The 17,195-nt window shown below is 42.3% G+C and overlaps 1 protein-coding gene across 4 annotated transcripts in view; it reads right to left on the bottom strand.

Annotated features, from left to right (window-relative positions):
- The window catches only part of St3gal6 (ST3 beta-galactoside alpha-2,3-sialyltransferase 6), a 61,825-nt gene that overhangs the window by 39,423 nt on the left and 5,207 nt on the right, over positions 1–17,195 (bottom strand). For 3 of the 4 annotated variants that reach the window (XM_036204165.1, XM_036204164.1, XM_036204167.1), the window contains exon 2: positions 3,748–3,915. The gene's annotated coding sequence lies outside the window, so the exon portion shown is untranslated. Of the gene's footprint in view, positions 1–3,747; positions 3,916–4,119; positions 4,221–17,195 lie in introns of those variants that run through there. The other variant, XM_036204166.1, reaches the window with a different exon arrangement.

Genomic DNA, 17,195 nt, shown 5'->3' on the forward strand with positions numbered 1-17,195 from the left:
TCCCATGACACTCCTCATGCTTTGAGGAGGAACTATGTAGAACCTCTCTTGAACCTGAGATCAACCCCCAGGACCCACGTGGTCAAAGGAGAGAACCAACTTCCATAAGTTGTCCTTTGGCCATATCTCTCTCTCTCTCTCTCTCTCTCTCTCTCTCTCTCTCTCTCACACACACACACACACACACACACACACACACACACACACACCAAATAAATAAATAAATAAATAAATAAAAACAAATAATAGAAATAAGTGTAATTTAAAGCTCTTTTTAAAAGACCAAAGGAATCACCACTCAAACACTGACAACAGTATTTCCAGTTACTGTTATTTACAGCGTGGATCCAGGAATTACAATCTTAACTCTTAGAAAGTGTTCAGAACTTTAGGCCACTTAGACAGAAAAAGGCCTTACATACTAAACTACAGCAGAGCAGCCAAGATTGTAAAAAAAGAAAGAAAGAAACCTGAAACCCTGTCAAAAGTGTTTAAGTAACAGCCTGGGCACACCAGGGCATTTTTAGGTGGATTAAAACCCCACCCCATTGCACCATTCCTGTCCCATGGCAAAGGTACAATAGTACTTACTTATTCCCTGCATAAACAGATCAACAAGGAATGCAATGATACTGCTGACTGACATCATTGGTCTTCCATTTGTCCCATTCTCGCTGATCTCTAAGGTGTTAAATATCTCTCCCGCCTCCCTCTGGGTGGTGGTCCAAGAGCCTACGCTTCCAGATCTCCGCGTCCACCTCTCTTCATCCACATTCAGGCTCCCAGGCTGCTGTCTTAATCTTGTTTCTCAAATCCTCATTCTCATTATGTCTCACTCAGCTACTCGTAATGATCTCTAATCTTCCCTTTAAATCAGCCCACATGTTAGAGCTAGCATTCAGCTCTCAAAGGGCAGTCAGTACCCATCTTGTCAAGGCCTCACAGTAAAACTTTCACTGGCTAGCTACCACAGGCACATAACACCACTGAGCCCAGAATTCTAGACTTCTATATAAGTTAGCCCTTCCATTTACATCTCACCATTTTCTTCATGCAATTTACAGTTTGTAGCAGCAACAGAATTAGGAGTTAAGATTGCCTGCTTGGCAGCTGAACCCTTAGAGCTGAGTCTCAGCAATTCCTGACTACTCAAAAAACCCTGGAATTTGCCTAGTGTCTTTATGTCTCATTGTCCTCTGCAAAATGGGGGATAATGATGCTATGGAGCAGAAGCGTTACAAGTAATAAATGTAATTTAAGCACCTGGCAGATTGTAAGAACTTTTTAAATCTTATTTTAATTTTTCTCTTAGAATTAGTGAAACAGGCCATACACCAAGTCTTTATCCAAAACTATCTTCTTGAAAACACAGAAGGTAAAGATTGTACAGAAATGCTAATAACAGCTTCAAAAATGCGATTTCTGTTACCACAGCAACGATTATATCTGTACACTGACTTTGACATTTCTAAGTATCAAATGACGGACGGGAAGCCTTCCTTAATCATGTGCTTCTGAATGAAAAATTAAAAGGCATTCCAAACAGTACTGGTAATTCTTTGGCCAAATTCAAAATTAAATCCCCCTTCTGCTACGGAAACTATACCTTCTTATGATTTTCATAATAAAACTACACAGATACTGAGAAATCATAAAAATCAAGCAAATGCCAATTTATAGTCAGCATTTCAGATGTTTCCATTTCTTCTTGAAACAGATATCCCATAGCCAGCTGCCCTACAAGCTCACTATATATAGCTAGGCTGGCTGAGCCTTCTGCCTCCACTTCCCAGTTGCCAGAATTACTGGTATTTATCACCCCGCCTTGCTTCAAATTTGTCTAAAGATAATAATAAGCCAAATCGAGAACTTTACAAACACTCTAAGCTGGTGAATAGGTTCATTACTAGGATCTCTTATAGTGTTGAGAAAGAGTCAGCTTTTATGTTCTGGATGTGGAAGCAAACACTTAAATGACTCGACACATCTAGGAAGGTGAAGACTGAAATCATCTAAGCTCTCGAGCAGCCCATGGATATAAAGGAATAAACACACGGCGTGCAGTAGCCTGCTTTCTACTGCTGCGATACAACACTGGCCAAAAGCAAACACTGATTAAACCCTGCGGTGTTTCCTTTCGGGATTATTTCCCATCACAGATTACAATCCATCACCAAAGGAAGTCCGGGAAGGAACCTGGGGGCAGGGACTGAAGCAGGGGCCGTGGAGACATGCTGCTTACTGGCTTGTTCCCCAAAGCTTTCCCACAGAACTTTAAACACCTTCCCCAGAGCAGCACAGCCCACAGTGGGCTGGACCGCCCCACAAGTGGAGGCCTTTTCTCATCTGAGGTTTCCTCCTCCCAAACAACCCCAGCCTGTCAAGTTGACAAAACCCAATCAGCACACTGAGCGGCAAATGACAACAAATTGCTAAAATTTACCAAACACTTGCCTGGCAAAAACTGTTCTGGATGTTCCAGATGTAGAAATCTTTAGTCATCAAAGGCAGCCTCCATCTAAAACGGGTGTTTATTTTGTCAGCCTTTTCATACAGATGGAGAAACTACACAGAGTAAAACTGGACCAAGGACACCTACGACAACGTCTGCAGCCGGGCTGGAACTTGAATCCGTGATTTTTGTTATCATAAGGACTCGCAAAATTATTCTGTCGCCTTGATACCAGAAAGCAGAAAGACTGACAAGAAAGGCAAAACCATGAATGTTACAGGCCAGATGCCATCCAGAGGTTGGTAGCAGGAAGAAATTGAGGCGCTCAGCTCATCATCCACGTCTAGGTTCACTAGAGTACAGTTGTTACTCAAGTCTAGTGACCCCTGGGATATCCTGGGGTCGGGGTGGGCTACAAAACACCACGAATAATCTCAGGATTACTAAACAAGAACTCAAGTAATTCTCAAAGACTGAATTCCAATGCGGCTAAAGCATAATACTCTCAATCAAGATGTGTCCTGTCCAAAAAAGACAGTACTGTTGAACCAGCAAGATGGCTTAGTGCAGTGGTTTTCCGCCTGTGTGCCGCTCAGATATTTACATTACGATTCGTAACAGTAGCAACATTACAGTCATGGAGGGGCAACGACGTAAGACATAGTTTTATGGCTGGAGGTCACCACCACGTGAGGAACTGTAGTAAAGGGTCACAGCATTAGGAAGGTTGAGAACCGCTGACTTCATGAGGAAAGGTACTTTCCACACAGGCTGACAAGCAGAGTTTGGTCTATCAGGACCCACACGGTAGGAGAAAACTCACTCCACTGGCCTCCACACACACACACCACAGCATGCGTGTTGGCTCACAAGCACGCACGCACAATGGAGCTCAGCTCTCAGAGACAAAACGTTATAAATGGCTTAAAAGGCTGTACTGTAAGAAATTTGCAGGAGCTCATGGGGGTTTGTTTGTTTGCTTTTAAGTAGCTGATTCCTGGTGGGTATTTTTTACTTAAAGCTTTCTCAGAACAAATGATGAGTTAGTGTATGAAATTTATCAATATATATATAAAAGCTTCCCAGGCTCCGTAGCCCGCCTTGTTGGATAGGGGGAAGAGGAACTGATTGGTTCGTGTCTCCTGGGCTTCCCGGCCACCTGCAGAACCCGAAAGGAAGAAAACAGCATGCAGCTGGAAACAGACACATTCATACCACCTGCAAGGAACTCCACATTTCCAGTGCTGAAACCCACATCTAAGAAACCCAAGCAAGGCTGAGTGGCCTCCACCGACCTGCACTTTAAGGGTGTGTTTCCCGAAAGCCCTCTCTTTCTGAAAAACGCAGTGAGGAGAGATGGAGGAAGATGGAACGCATCAGGAGTCTACTGCTGACATGTGGAGGTCTTGGTACTGGAAATAATCCAAGATGACGGGGGTACGCCGCTGCTTTCCTTGCAAGTGCTGAAACAAAACACAGAGATGGCACATTTAGAGAATGGCTCAGCTGCCAGAAGCTGAGGCCATTAACAAACATAATAAGAACACTGTTTCAGTCAGATCATCTATGATTTCCTAAAAGCTGCATTATGGGATGATGAGATTACCAAACACAAAACCTAAACGAAATAAACACAGAAATCCAACAGCCAAGCAGCCCCACATTACATTTCTGCCCTTCCGGACTGATTTTCCAAAGGATCCAGCTCAATCTCTTTGAAAAATATTGTATTCAGCTCGATTAATCCAAAGCAAGCTGGAAGTGAAAGAAACAACTGTCTTATTTTGGGGGTTCTCTAAACACACACACACACACACACACACACACACACACACACACACACACACGAGGGGGGAACACTTTGCTGTTAAAGGCAGAAGGGATGGGAAGAGCTACAGCTCTCAAAGCCTTAGGAGGCTAGGAGTGGAAGAAAGGAGGATGGAGACGGGCTAAGAAGAACAGAAACAGGAATGAGCAAGACGGCCACATGGACCCAGTACAAGCACAGCCAGCAGCCAGTGTCAGATGGGCCGTGGGCCACTTCCTAAAAAGAGAAAGAAAAACGCTGAAAAGAAGTTTTGAGACTGCTCCTCATACAGCTTCTCTTTCTTATACATGGTTAACTGGAACAAAGACTAACCAACCAACCAAAACCTCATGCTTGCTTCTGTTAAAGACATTTGGGAAAATAAGAATAAAAATAAATAAATAAAATAATTATGCTGATTATAAAATCACCGAGTGCCAGACAAAGATAGAGTCCACCAAAAATAGATTGCCAAGTTGAGCACACTATGGCTAGTTGAGTATATGACTAAACAAACACGTGTGACCAGACCACTGGGAAGCATAAACCAGTGGATGCTCTGAGCCATGGAGGAGGATTTTTTTTTAACTTGTAGGAAAAGATAAAAATACTATTTTTATATACTATACATATTTCTATTTTGAAGTACCAAGAAGTTGGGCCTTTTAGAATGCAGAAGTGGTGCTTTGGATGGCCACCCATACATATAACAACAAAGTTCTGTGAGGCGTAACTTTGAACTTCAAGAATTATGAATCAAGATAAGTTTAAACATTTGTATAGAATTTTTCTTCTTGATTATATAAGACACAAAGTTCCTGGGCTTCTATCACCTTCAACCAACTACTACTTAAGACTAACTAGAGTTAAAGAATCCCGATTCTAATGTTGGAAAGGTTCTTTAAAGTTCTTTAGTCTGAATAGATTATAAGGAAATAGCCAACAATATCATACCCAAAACAGTTGGGAGATGGAGATATAGGAAGACCCAGAGAAAATTAATTTGGGAGAAGAAAGAGCCCAGTCTCATGTTTGAGGGATCTTTGTGAAGAACACAGAGCTAGGTCTGAGCTCCTTCCTCGGGGGCATTTCCTAAGATTTAGGCTACCTAAAGATAACAGCAGGTTTCATCACGGGCTAGTGAGTCACTTGTTACTAAAGATACATACTCTGCTCCCCAGACTACTTGGTGGGATTTGCAGAGTAGCACTTAAAAACCATTGGCATCAGCTGGGCATGCCAATTCTGATTTTGTAGGTCTGAGGCAAAAACCTCATCATCCCCCACCCTTCCAGCAGACTCCCAGGTGATTCCAATGTCACTAGTCCATGGCCCCACACTTTTTGTAGCAAGGATGAAGCATGTACCAATGTTTCCCAAATGCAATCCTGTGCTGTCTTCTTAAAAAAAAAAAAAAAAAAAAAAAAATACACACACACACATCAAAAGTCCTTTCCACCCCTGATTTGGGGGCAGATGGAGGTTTTATGAGGACATACCAAGTTCCAGAAAAAGTGTGACATGATGCTATTTTGAGAACCTTACAGTCACATCTTGAGTAGTGATTATGCACAACTGCAAACATGCAGTTCACTTCATTTAAAAAAAAAAAAAAAAAAAAAGGTGCTCTCACCCTGAGTTTTGAAAGTAACCACAACAATTTATTAGTTTATGGTAACACAGAATGTGAAAAAGAAGGCTCTAAAGTAATTATTCACAGTGATTTCTATAAAGTTGAGTATCTGTAAAAGGAAATGCAGTCTCTCAAGGCCACAAACTGTAGTCCTCCTGTGGCTTCCTGTTCTTTTCCTAGCCCTGGCATTTCACCTAACACCCACCTGAATCATCGATTGGTCATATTTTGTTCTGCTTCCCAACTTGTGTAGTAAACTGTGGCTTTCAATCAGTTCTTCACCTTATACAAAATCTCCCCTGGAGAAATAGACAGATCTGAATGTAGCCCTTTCTCCAACCGTAAGCATTCTTTATTGTTTCTCTCCCGGAGAAAATACTACTACAATCAACAAGGACCAAGCCAGACCTGCTGGTCCAAGTCCGTAGTCCCGACTACTCTAGCAGCTGGTTCAGAACAACAAGGCTAGCCAGACTGGGCCACTAGTAAGATCCTGTTTCAACAGAAAGAAGTGGAGCTGGGGAGAGAGCTCACTAGGGAAGTGCTTGACTGGCATGTGTGAGGCCCAAGTACGGGGCAAAGGAAGGACAAAAAACAAAAAACGAACGAACAAAAACCCACCTCTTATGTTGCCTTCCTGAAGTTACAACAGCATCTGATTGACAGAAGCCCCTTTTCAAATGATTCATTCTGCCAGGCTTTTTTCTGAATGAGCCTAGATCATTCTATCCCTTCCATCTCTTCTCTGCTATAGCCTCTCTCTTGACCTCTTTAGCCACTTTTAAAATAAAGAAAGGAAATCAAGCTAAGAGAAAACAGAAATCAAACCTTAAGATCCCAGTGTTAGAAATCATCCTGCATTTCAGGGCAAACATGTGACAGCGTGTGCACCCCCATTAGATGATCTCCTAACCTGCGTTACAAATGAGAGGCGGGTCTTAATTGGGGGTACTATATATTTATTACAAATAAACCATTAGTTATGTCTTGTTATAAAACCATACATTTTATATTTACTTCCTAATGTCAGTAGACTAATAATCCCTATAGCAAAGTGTGTTGACTAAAGTTCAGTATTTGGTAAAAACAACTTAAGAGCATCGTTTTCACCTCTAAAGTGATGTCATTGATACTCAATAAAGAAATTCCCAAGGTCTACTCAACGCCAGACATTGTTCTAGCCACCAGGGATACAATGCCTCAGAGCCATACATCAGCCAGGCATTCATGAACATTTATCAAATTATGGTTGGGAACTATCATAACTGATCCAGGCAGGGAAAGGCAGAAAACAGTTTCTGAAAGATGAGAGTGGATCACATGACACAAGCGAGGAAGGAAGAACATTCCAGACAGAAGGACAAGCACCTGTGACCATTCCAACAGCAGCCTGAGAGCAGTTACCAGAACTAACAGGGCAGAAGGAAATCTATCTTCATTTGCTGCATTTTTAGCTCAAGGATATTAGAACAGGGTATACTGTAATGGGTAAACCGAAGTCAGAGCTACAAATATATTAAGACTCTTCTATGGGATTCCTGCACTTTCAACATTATTTTTATAAACATCTAAAAAAAAAAAAAAAAAAAAAAAAACCCATCCTCAAACATTAGATACTTCAAAATATGTATAATGATTTACTCAATGTCCATGGTTTTCAAAAGAAGTGCATCTCTCTTTGGGGTGGTTTGAGATGATTTCCAACAAAATACACATCATTCCCAAAGTGGGAAATACAAAGAAATTTGTGATCCCAATTCAAGAAGTAAAGCCAGCACACCGGAGTCTCCATGGAATCCAACTATTTGGTTCCGCTTTCACAAACAACTACAAAATGCTTTAGCACATTCCATAGGCAAGGCAAGATCATGCCTCTTAGAAAATCCTCCTGGGCTGAGAAAAACCCTCCTAGCCTTCAGGAGACAACCAGGCTAACTCACCTAAAATCCCATTAGGATTTTCTCACTGTAGTGAGAAAACTGGGCAGATGAAGGGAGCAGTGATATATTTGTCCCCTGCTGCCTCCTGTATACCTACCCTCCATCCTGGATTTACTGCCCATCTATCAGGTACCACAGAATCTCAGGATGCAAGGGCTGAGCTGCAAGTAAGGCCACCTGTCACAAAGCCCCAGTTACACATTTAAACACAGCTAACACAAACACAAACAGACCCTTTGGTTCTGTTCTCGACCTCTTAACCACTCATTCAAGGTTTGCTGCCTTATAGTTCACATTATAATAAATAAAAACGTATATTTATATATATTGTCTGGAAGATACGAGTAGCCTAAAATCCCTTCCCTTTTCTCCAGGTATAAGTGCTAAGAACTAGAAGCTGAGAGACACTCAATGGACTACCAAATGACACAAGAACCGGAAGACAAAATGAGCATTTCCTGCCGGGCGGTGGTGGCGCACGCCTGTAATCCCAGCACTCGGGAGGCATAGGCAGGTGGATCTCTGTGAGTTTGAAGCCAGCCTGGTCTACAAAGCAAGTTCCAGGAAAGGCGCAAAGCTACACAGAGAAACCCTGTCTCGAAAAAACAAAAATAACAATAATAATAATAATAATAATAATAATAATAATAATAATAAAATAAAAATGAACATTTCCTAAACTTCCCAAAGGTTTATGTTTGTAATTTTAAGTGCCCTGAAGATGTTCCCATAGTTACTGACAGCACAGAAAGGAAGGGAAAGCCAGACTATGCATCTCTTCTCTCCAGCCATTCTAGGCTGAGGACATCCTCAGAGACTACATGACAGCCTATGCTCAGAGCATGAACAGAATCACTGCCAGCTGAGTCCCTAGGCCTGGAAACCAGCACAGGGCTCAGGAATTGGGCCATGTCTTTTGACTCACCCTGGGGATTTCAAAACAGTACCTTCCTTGTGATCACACTAGAAACTTAGCCCCAAATGAAAACTAGATTAAGTAGTAAAGCTGTTTGAAACCAATCTTCACCGGGGAGAAACAAAAAACAAAAAACAACCAAACAACAACAAAAATCCCTCCTGTAGACTCCTCTAAGCTCTGCACAGTCTCTTGCAGACCCTCTGCGCCACAGTCCCTTGCTAAAGTGAATCTAATCTTTTGAGTGGAAGGTTTTATTTTCTCAAATGAAAACTCTTCTTTAATATGCCAGAGTTCAGCAGAATGAAGCGTCGATTCACAAGACACCACATAATTCGAAAAAGAGGGCCTTCATTTTAAAATGCAGCCTGCTGATTTGCTTCCTCCCTGCCCCTTTCAAAGATGATTATGGGGCAGATAAATGGGAAAATTGCACCCACAATATAGCTTCAGCCTGGGTCTGGGGAAAGACCTGTTCAGAGAGAGCCAGATGAAAGGTAGAAGGCCTGGTGTTCACAGTTCATTCCGGATCTTAATCAGGAAATCAAGTGGGCCCTTGAATGTGCTCTTGAAAGGCCAAGAAGGGAGAAGGCAGAGTCACATGAGGGTACTGAACCCTGACATCCAGTGAGGCTCTTTCGGACAGGGTGGAACAAGGGGCCAGAGAGCAAGTCTGGGAGTCAGCTCAAAGGGAACTGAAGCAGAGAGGCTGTTGTTCCTCTCAGGTGAATTGATCACTCAGGCATATGCCTGTATGGAGAGTCCCAGTTATGTGACTCTGGGTGAAATTTCAACTGGGTTGCCAAGACCCTATGTCTTGGACAGTATTATTTTCCTCAACACTTTATGGAGATATATTAGATGTACAGAGGACTACACAACCCATGTGAGGAAACCTTGATAAATTCCCTCACTGTAAACAGACCGAGGTCAGCAGCCTTGGATGAAGCCAAAGAATGTCCCTGACTGCAGGAGGGCAGACTGCAGGAGGGCACCACTTGCTCCTTCAGTCACTTCTCCTTTCCGCTTATGTGACTGTTCTGTTGACTTTCACCATTGTTCGCAGTGTTTTGGCTACCTCTCTTTATCACTGCTGTTAGTACCTGTGGACTCTGAAGACTCCATGGTGCCGTGAGGGCCTGACCTCCCTGGAAGGTGTTATATGTCAACCCTAACACTCGGCACCAGATCAGGGATGCAGTCTTATTTGGAAATAGGGTTGAATCTGATGGAATTAAGATGAGGTCATACTAGAATGGCATGGGCCCTTAAGACAGTGAACTGGTGTAAGGTTGGAGGCCTGGTGGAAACACCAGGTGAAAGTAGAGGGATGTGTTTATAGGCCGCAGAATGCCGCCGATGGTGGCACACGCCTTTAATCCCAGCACTTGGGAGGTAGAGGCAAGCTGTCGCTGTAAGTTCAAGGCCAGCCTGGTCTACAAAGTGAGTTCCAGGACAGCCAGACAACAGGTTTTTCAACCCTGGCTTGAAACACATAAACAAAAACAAAAAAATTAAAAATGTAAAAAAGAATATTAGTGCCAAGGACTCTGTTGGAACCAGCAAACTGGCAAATTCAATCAGCAAACCCAAGAATGATAATTACACTTCTGTTTGATAAGTACATACCCATAAGGGTACACTCTGCCCTGCACAGTGCAGGCAATGTGCTGAGATATCTGCTTTCTATTTTCCTATCCTCCTCACAGACCTCCCTTACATTCCATCTCCAGGCTAATTACAGCTCAAGTAGCTGCCAATGTTCTTCCTTCCACATCTATTTCTTCCCTAGGGTTTTAAGTTCTTACGGTTAGAATGTGTTGGGTCCTACTGCCTAGTTTCCAAAGAAGCAAACCACCAGAATGAAAAGCAACCTAGGCAACAGTAAGTAACATTGGTAAAGATCAGGTCTGGGGAGTAGATAGGGTTTCCGAGGATTAAATATAATGCAGACATTTAGTGTCAGGTAATACCTAAACAGTGAATAACAAATGATTCATCAGTTCAAGGGAGAGAAAGAAAGCTAAAATGTAACTGCCAACAAATATGTATCAAGTATAATGGACCAAAATTTGCATATAAATTATGAAAAACATAATTATGCAAAAGGAAGCTGTAGATAGATTCACACAGCTTCTATTACATAAAATAAGATCTCAGTAGCACAAGTTTCAATTGATATTTTCAGGAAAGCTATTGATGGTTCCCATTGGATGTCTCTATTACACCACATTTAGACTCCTACGCCTCAGAAATTACAAGTAATAAATAACATTTCTATCTTTGAAACTCCCAATGTGGGCTATTATTAATGTTTCAATCATTTCCTTATAAGAACAGCAGTTAAAAGAGAGCTATTAGATGCCATATATCAAGTGCAGATCCAAGTTTAGAACAAGACATAGAACTTGCCCATTATGAACTTAAGGGGAAATATAAATAAACATATAGGTCACGAGCCTTAATTCTGATCCAGCTGACTCCCACAGCCTCTAACTTCTCGTATCTAGAGGTGCTTGACTTTGAAAGTTCTACTCTAATAACATTAACCTTTGAGCAGATGCTCCATCATGCCTAAATACCTTGATAATGTTTCTGAAATGCTGTCCCCACCCTTCTACCTCCCACCAAGCTTCCTTCTGGAATTCTTCTTAAAGAGGACTTCCTTATCTGCCAATACGCCAAACTTGGCTAAAGATACAGAAGAGCCTAAGAGAGTACATGTAAAGTCGTGTCAAAAACATAGATAACTATAACTATGTGTATTTCTGTGTGCATATGTGTATATATATGTGTGCATATAGGTGTGTGATGTGTGTGTGTGTGTGTGTGTGTGTGTGTGTGTGTGTGTGTGTGTATTTTGAGGGAAAGTATCATAAAAGCCAGGCTGGCCTCAAACTCACTAAATAGCTCAAGCTGAGACTAGACTTGAATTCCTGATCCCATGGCCTCCACCGCTCATGTGCTATGATTGCATGTGTATACTCCCATGACTGCTGAATAACCATATATATATTTGGGGGACTGAGTGAGTAGATAACCATATTTTTAAGCCATAAAACACTCCAACTAAAGATACTAAACTTTTAAATGTATCTAATGAGTAGACTATATTTCTTTGACTTTAGTTAACTGAGAAATACATAGCCATGTTCAATGAACATTTTCTTTCCCCAGTCCATGGACGTCATGTATGTGTTCTCTCTCTCTCTCTCTCTCTCTCTCTCTCTCTCTCTCTCTCTCTCTCACTCACACACACACACACACACATCTTGTCGTCTCCCTACTTTGTGTCCACAAGTTCCTTCAGAGAAGCATAGTGCATAGTACAAAATGTATATACACATATGATACGTGATGTTATACACTGATGAATAACTAAAGCAGCATAATATTTACATCATATAGTTCAGACTAAAGTCAGTCCCTAAGAAACAGACTAGAGAAAAAAACAAGCATCACTTTGTATGGTCAGCCTGAAAGGCTTTCTGGAGGAAGGTAAGTTTCACTATCTGAGATAATGCAATCACAGATATATAAGAATGAAGTTATAAATCTGGGCAGTGGGGGCTCATGCCTTAACCTCAGCAAGTCAGGAGGCAGAGGTGGATCTTTGTAAGTTCTAGGACCGCCTGGTCTACAGAGTGAGCTCCACGACAATGGCTGCTACACACAGAGAGCCTGTCTCAAAACAAACATAAAAAGAATGAAGTTATAAGACTAATAGCAGCAGATAACATCGGAAATGATGTTGAATACGTTCACATGCTTTCTTTTCAATCATTATAACGACCATGCCATGGCCATCACTTCCAATCTACTGATCGGTAAGGAAAGGAAGGCTCGGAGAAGTTAGGCAACTTATTCAGTCAAGAGGTAACAGGCCATGAGACTGGAATCAGAGAAAAACCTTATAATCTGGCTTGGATGGGAGAGTGGGAAGCCAAAGCCCTGGCCCTCAGTGTCAGCATAGACCCCGCTGAGGCACTGGGAGCTCTGTGGCTCTAGGCTCAAATGGAAACACTGGGAAGAAAGTTAGCAACACGAGCAGTGGATTTTAAAAGGCAGTAGAGGCTGGCCTTGAACTTAGAGATCCACATGCCTCTGCTTCCCTAGAGCTGGGATAAAGACGTGCACTACCACCACCCACCCTAAGAATACGATTCTTTAGAATATCAAAGAGCCCTGCCCACAGAATTATAAAAATGGGCTTTTGTAGTAAGTAGGCAAGCTCTGTCCTCTAAAACAGTCAAACATGTATGCTCTATGTTCAGACAGAATGACAACCTCTAATATCCTATTTAATTTTTTTTTTTTTTTTTTTTTTGGTGGAACTGAGGATCAAACCCAGGGCCTTGCGCTTGCTAGGCAAGCACTCTACCACTGAGCTAAATCCCCAACCCCCCTTTTTAATTTTTTAAAAATGAACTTATTTGTAGGATGGCTAGAATAAAGTAAAACTAAGTCCTTGGATGTTTACCTGAACTATTGGCCCCAAATATCAAGTTACATGACAGTAGTGTCTGTTATAAAATCCATTTACTACAGAAAACTTAAAATTATCATACCCCATTAAAATTATAAATTAATTCCTATTGAAAAACAGTTAAACACCTAGTCATACCACTTGAATGCCCAGATTATAATGTTCATTTCTTTTATTTATTTCATTTTTATATTTATTCATTTTAGGTTTTTGAAACTGGGTTTCTCTGTGTAGCTCTGACTGTCCTGGAACTCACTCTGTAGATCTGGCTGGCCTCTGAGATCTGCCTGCCTCTGCCTCCAGAGTGCTGGGATTAAAGGCATGCACAACCACTTGGCATAATTTTATTTTCTAGTGTGTTTGTTTCTGTGTGTTGTGCAAGGGTTGAACTCCATGCCTTGTGCATGCTGGCTAAGTACCACTGGGTAACAACCCTACCTATTTTTCAATATTTAAATATAGTCAGTCATCCATAACAGGGGTTAATCTATGATTTTCCTTATTCTACAACTTTATCCTGAACCCACTCCCAGTCCCCCTACCCCCACCCATCTCTTCCCCCACTCTCTAGCAATCCACCCAGCCCTGTCAGTTCTGATAAAGAGAGTTATTTATGCCTCAGGGCACTAAATATGTCTCACACTAGGTAAGTGCCAAATAGGTATCTAGGAAACGCCGGAATAGGCAGTTGAAACTTAAAAAGTAATCAACTTGTAGTCTGAAACTGCTTAAGGAAAAAAAAAATGCATGAAACTATAAATACAATACTTGTAAGCTTTTTTTTTTTCTTCATACATGTTATATGACCCAAACTTTGAAACATGGGCTCACTAATCTGTCCATTCTGGCCTCGAACTTTCCAACTTTCTTGTCTCAGCCTCCAGAGCAGCTGTGATGATAGGCCTGAGATGACAGGCCTGAGTCACCAGGCCTAGCTAAGATGTCTTCTTCCTAAAGAGTCAATTAACTGCTATTCATGTTGATGGCACACTTACATGCCTCATTAATGCAGCCACAAATCCGAGTAACCCAACACCAGTCACCATCAATTGGGGATTATGAAACTATACTGACAGTTTGCTGCACATGAAAACAAGTATCAGAACACTCACCCACAGGCATCTACCTACCCACCTCTTCCAGCATAAATCCACTGCAATTTTCCAGAAAAAGAAAACTTTTTTTCCCCCTGCAGTGTTGGGTGTTTTTCTTTGTCATTTGGTTTCTGGTTCTGTTCTTATTTGATAATTTTTTTTTAAAGACAACTCTCTTATGTACCTCCAGACTGTCCTCAAATTCTTGATCCTCCTGCCTCAGCCTCACAAACTCAAGGGTTAGAAATAGGTGCAACCACCATGTCACAGCTTAGTTTCAAACTAGCATGAACAAATTCATGGGAATGGACCCGATTTCTCTAGTGGGAGGAACTTTTCAAGTAACACACTGGGAACCACAATAACTACCAGGATGAATGCTGGTTGTGACAGCTTTATAACTGAGCTAATAGAATAAGATTAACCACTGGCGTAAACGCGAGGTGGGTGATGGCTAATTTTGGTCACCAACTTGACACACCCAGGAAGAGGAAATCTCAATTGAGGACTTGCCATTAGTTAGGCCTGTGGGTGTATCTGTGGGGCATCAATTGCTGATGGACGTGGGAAGGCTCTGCCCACTGTGGGAGGTGTCATCCTAGGCAGGTACCTGAGCAAGCCAAGGGAAGAGGCCAATAAGCATTATTCCTTCATAGTTTCTGTTTCAAGCTCCTACTTTGAGTTTTCCCTCCAGGGTGGACTGTCACTTATAAGCCAAATGAACCCTTTCCTTCTCATGCTGATTTCGGTCCTGGTGTTTATCACAGCAACTTAAAGCAACCTAACAGCTGTGTTGTCTGTCAACTGTTGGCTACCTCTGTAGGTTGAACACAATGCCAGGAAAAGAAGATGCTGAGGTGAAAACCACGAGACACCAATGCTGTCCTCTCAAACAGGAGCCAGTTCTAGACTTTATGCCACTCGTCAATCGAGAGAACAAGAATACAAAGTTGAGCACATAAGACCACAGGTAGTTGGGAAGCTGACATGGGAAGGTCAGAAGTTCTGGGCTACACAGCAAGACCCCATTTCAAAAGGGGAAAGAAATGGAATCAAAGCGTCAAAAGAAGGGGGCTGGAGAGATGGCTCAGTGCTTAAGAGCACTGGCTGCTCTTCCAGAGGTCCTGGGTTCAATTCCCAGTACCCACACGGCAGCTCACATCTGTCTGTAGCTCCAGCTCTAGGGGTTCTGACACCCTCACACAGACAGGCAAAATACAATGTACATAAAAATAAATCATTAAAACTTTTTAAAGCCGGGCTGTAGTGGCACACGTCTTTAATCCCAGCACTAGGGAGGCAGAGGCAGGTGGATGTGAGTTCGAGGCCAGCCTGGGCTGCCCAGTGAGTTCCAGCAAAGGCGCAAAGCTACACAGAGAAACCCTGTCTTGAAAAACCAAAAAAAAAAAAAACTTTAAAGTCAAATGAAAGTAGCTAGTGGACAGGTATGAGAAATGAACATACCAAAGAACCTCAAAAGCAATTTCCTCTCTAAAAACCAGGCCAGTCGTTCCCAGGGAGGAATATGCAGGTCTCGCGGGTAATTAAAAGTCTACAGAACATCTGAGCATTTCTGATAAACCTGCACTGCTATTTTATCAGAAATAATAAATCCCAGATCTTTGCAGTAGTCTTACATTTCCAAGATCATGTCTGGAAAAGGATGGAGAAGGAACTGCCACAGATAATACATTCCCATGACAAAGAGACAAGACTTCTGTACAAAGAACCCAGATGACAGACAGAGGATAAGAAAGAAATTCAGGGAGGTCGAGGCCTTTGGATTATTTAGAATATTGCCCTGCTCAGCAGCAGCTGTCTTGTTAATTGTTTTCAGCTATGACTTAACTTAAATAGATCTTTAATCCCAGCACTCGGGAGGCAGAGACAGGCAGATCTCTGTGAGTTCGAGGCCAGCCTGGTCTACAGAGTGAGATCCAGGACAGGCACCAAACTACACAGAGAAACCCTGTCTCGAAAAAAAACAAAAAACAAAACAAAAAAAAAGTAAAAAAAAAAAAAAAGGAAGAAAGAAAAAAGAAAAGCAAGCAAGTATGTGAGTCTTTCAGAGGCTGTGAGGAATGCAGTGCAAGTTCTCTGTGTCCTGTGTATACATATGCCTGTGCACTGGGCTGGGATGACAGGGAAACTCAGTGATTGCCAGTGAACCTGAGGCTGCAATTCTGTGCAGTGGGGGTGGGGTGGGGGAGTGGTTAGTGTTCGCTGGGTAAAGGCAAACTCCACGTGAGTATCTCCAGCCACTTTCCTTCAAGCCCCTTTGCCAGGTTTGATGGCCCCATAAAAATCTGCCAGCCTCCTGCGTCTTGAACCCTGTCTCCCACACCACTCTTGGCCCTCTCTTGGGACTACATGTTATCCAGCATCTCTTCCCACACTGACCTTTCCTTTCCAAACACTCCAAATCCACGCCTCTCTGAACCTTTGCAGTTGCTGTTTCCTCTGCCTGGAATTGCCTTCCTTCTTCTGCTCTCCGCTTGCCTGGCTCTTCCCTCAATCACATCGCATCAATAGCACTTCAGAGAGGATGGCTGCTTTCCTGGTTCCCCTCCCCATCTCACCTGTACTGTGTGTGCATCAGCCTTACAATGGCCATCCCATCTGAAATACGCCTTTCATTTACCGCCACCCTTACCTTTCACTCTGATTCTCATGAAAATCTGTAAGAACAAGGGGTTTTTGTTTTGTCTGACACTGCACTATACATCCCTCCATCCTACAAGAACACCTCTTGTTACACAGTACCTATTGTTTGTTTGTTGGCTCTTTTGGGGGACCTGACACCCAATTCCCAAGTAAACACACACAGAGGCTTAGTATTACTTATGAATGCCTAAGCTTGACTTATT

This window comes from Onychomys torridus, chromosome 12 (assembly GCF_903995425.1).
Source record: "Onychomys torridus chromosome 12, mOncTor1.1, whole genome shotgun sequence".
NCBI lineage: Eukaryota > Metazoa > Chordata > Mammalia > Rodentia > Cricetidae > Onychomys > Onychomys torridus.